This window comes from Prosopis cineraria, unplaced genomic scaffold, assembly GCF_029017545.1.
Source record: "Prosopis cineraria cultivar Desert tree isolate PC_DT_omini unplaced genomic scaffold, ASM2901754v1 PC14, whole genome shotgun sequence".
Lineage (NCBI taxonomy): Eukaryota > Viridiplantae > Streptophyta > Magnoliopsida > Fabales > Fabaceae > Prosopis > Prosopis cineraria.
In genome coordinates, this window is record NW_026555345.1 from 13,198,315 (window position 1) to 13,202,231 (window position 3,917).

Sequence of the window (3,917 nt, forward strand, 5' to 3'; positions counted from 1 at the left end):
ATTAAACTCCTAATAAACATAATACAAAAATCCACTAATAATGTTCTTAAACAAATTTTACATCACAAGACATAAAACTCACAAATTTGTTCTAGTGAATTTTCTAACAAATCAAGCCACACTTGCATTTCTTTTTAATTTACACATTTCAATGATCAATTATAAATCCATAAACTAATAAATACAAAAAAGCATAAGATAGAATTCCCCTGGTTACCTCAAACCTTTAAGAGGTTAAAGGTTTCACCCCTCAATTACTCACTCCTAAAGCTTCCAAGAAGCTTGAATGGTGCTAATAGTAGCTACTCTACAAGCATTTACCATACAAAACATCAATATCCATATTTGAGCTATTTTCTACTAACACTTTATCATTTCTTAACACTTAAGATTTATTCTTGACTCGTGTAAAAGTACCCATAAGGCTTCTTAGCTTCCTTTGACTCTCATTAATAATATTGAGCTCTTAAATGGTCATTAATAAAACCACATTGTTCCCAACCACCATATTTATGAGAATTTCAAACATTTAATGTCCTCCAACCACCAATCATTATACAACCATAAATACCAAATTCACTTAGATCAATCTACTCCCATTAACTCTATTTAAGTCAATAAGTTTGAACCCATAGCTTTTATAGACCAAAAATCACTATTATGAATCAAACCCTAACCTCTACCATTAAGAAAACGGAAGAAGAGAGAAAGATTTAAGTAAGGAAACTTACCTTTAGTGTTTATGAGCTCCAAATTACTCCTATAGGTTAGTTTCTTTAAGCCCTAGCTCAACTCCTTCATTCTCTTCATTTTTCTCTTCCTTTTCTCGATTTTTCTCATATAAATACAAAACTAATATATTAGAATTTTGCCCGTTTGCCACAGCACACGTTACCCTCTGCTATGGTACATGGCACAAAGGAACCCGTTGGATTTTAAATCTGCCTCTATGGTCCTCGGTGAACTAACCACGTGCCACGGCATGTGGCACAAAGAGTAAATCTTCACTTTTTTTTCCTCTTTCCTCACCCGGGTGGCCTGTCATTAATCTGAACTTACTTTTAGCGCTAAAATCACAATAATTACACCAAGTGAAGCCTTTCTGACCATACACCTCATTAATACACTTAATTAGTCTATTTAAGCTTAATTAATCTTGATTCAAAATTGAGAATATTATAATTCTCCCCTCCTTTTAGGAACTTTGTCCCTAAAATTCACATAATTGCTTATAACATACCTCAAGGAAATAGTTAGAGGTGTAATTGTCTCATCCTCTCCTCAGTCTCCTACGTAGCATCTCCGAGAGTCATTCCCTTCTATATCACTTTAACTAGACGAATGGTCTTATTCCTCAGTTGCTCTCTTTTACATCAGCTATTCTCTCAGGCTTGGTTCGATATGTCAAATTCTCCTATAACTCAACATATTCAGGTTCAATAACTTGAGACGAGTTAGGTTGATACTTCTTCAATTAAGAGACATGAAACATTTCATGCACACTAACGAGATGAGGTAGCAATGCAATTCGATAGGCAGGTATGCCAATTCGCTCTAGGATTTCAAAGGGACTAATAAAACATGGAGTTAACTTCTTAGCTTGAATTGATCTCTTAATGCCTGTGATTGGTGTGACTTTTAAGAAAACATGATCGCTCACCTCAAATTCTAACTGTTTTCTCCATTTGTCAACATAGCTTTTATGTCAACCCTGAGCAGTCAAAAGCTTTTGGCGAATGACCTTTATCTTCTGAGTAGTCTGATCTATCAAGTCAGGACCCAAAATGCTTCTCTCACTCAACTCGGTTCAACAAAGTGGTGATCGACACTTCTTCCTATATAAAGCTTCATAAGGAGCCATCTAAATACTCAAGTGGAAACTATTGTTATAAGCAAATTCTACTAATAGTAGGTGTTTATCCCAATTACCAGTCCACTCGATAGCACATGCTCTGAGCATATCTTCTAGTGTCTGATTCATTCTCTTGGTTTGATCATCTGTCTGGGGATGGTAAACAATACTAAATTTTAATTCTATCCCCATAGCTTGATTTAAAGCCCTTTAAAAGTTTGACGTGATCCAAGATCATGGTCTGATACTATATCCCTCAGAACTCCATGCAATCTCACTACCTCTTGTAAGTATACTTCGGTAAACTTCTCCATAGGATAATCTGCTCTAATAGCCAAAAAGTGAACTAACTTCGTTAGTCTATCCACAATAACCTAGATAGCATCATAACCCACTTGAGTACAGGGCAAACCCATGATGAAATCCATCAAAATGCTATCCCATTTCTAGTCTGGAGTTTCTAACGGTTGTAATATACCAAGTGGTTTTTGATGTTCAATTTTGACTTTTTGACAAGTTAACCACTTGGACACATATTCGGTTACATCATGCTTCATACCATGCCACCACCAATACTTCTTCATATCTTGGTACATCTTGATAGTACTAGGGTGAATGGTAAACTTTCTCCATTGAGCTTCTCATAGTAAGGTATCTTTAATCTCCTTAACATCAGGAATACAAACTCAATCATGATACACGACATAACCATCATTATTGAAACTAAACTTTGTAGTCTGTTTCTCTTCAATGTTCTTCCAAACTTCTAGTAGATATGGATCTTTCAATTGTGCTTCTCGTAATTCCTTCCAAAACTCATTAGTAATCACCGTGTTATTCAAATTAAATACAGCAAAATTAGGCACATTCTGATGTATACTCGAGAAATTCTATAGTAGTTTATATTCATGTATCATCATACAAGCCATGTGTATCATCTTCCTACTCAATGCATTGGCTACTATGTTAGCCTTACTTGGATGGTATTTCAGCTCAAAGTTGTAGTCTTTCAAGAATTCCATCCATCTCTGCTATCTCATGTTTTAACTCTTTCTTGTCAATTAGGTATCTGAGACTCTTATGGTTACTAAACACTTCAAACTGTGAGCCGTAAAGATAATGCCTTTAAATTTTCAGAGTAAAAACAACAGCCACTAACTCAAAGTCATGAGTAAGGTAATTCCCCTCATGTCGTCTCAATTGTCTAGATGCATAGGCTACAACCTTATCATCTTATATTAGTAGACATCCTAATCCCTTAAGTGAAGCATCCGTGTATACAATGTACGACCACTTAGGATCTAGAATTGTCAACACTGGTGCTATTGTCAACTTCTGCTTCAGCGTCTGAAATGCTTTTTCATACTTCTCAGTCCATGTAAACGGTTGATCCTTCTTTGTCAACTTAGTCAAAACAGAGGCTATTTGACAAAACCCCTGAATGAACCTCTGATAATAACCAACTAACCTCAAGAAAATCCTTATCTCTATTACTAAGGTAGGTCTCTCCCATTGTAATACCGCATCAACCTTATGAGGATCTATAAATATACCGTTGACAAATATCACATGACTAAGAAATTTCACTTCTCGAAGCCAAAATTCACACTTACTTAATTTTGCATATAGCTTATACTCCTTTAATACTTGTAACATAATTCTCAAGTACTTAGCATGTTCTTCTTCATTCTTAAAATAGACTAGGATATTGTCAATGAACAGCATTATAAATTTATCCAAGTAGGGTCTAAAAATCTTGTTCATGTAATCCTTAAAGATTTCTAGCGCACTAGTCAATTCAAAAGGCATAACTAAGAATTTATAATGCCCATATCTCATCCTGAAAGTGGTTTTGGGTACATCCTCAGACTTTACCCTCTGCTGATGATAATCAGATCTCAAGTCGATCTTGGAAAACACAGCTACTTCGGCAAGCTGGTCAAGCAAATCATCTATCCAGGCTAATGGGTATTTGTTCTTGATTATTACCTTATTCAACTATTGGTAATTGATACACGACCTTAGGCTTTCATCCTTTTTCTTCACAAATAGTACAAGTAAACCC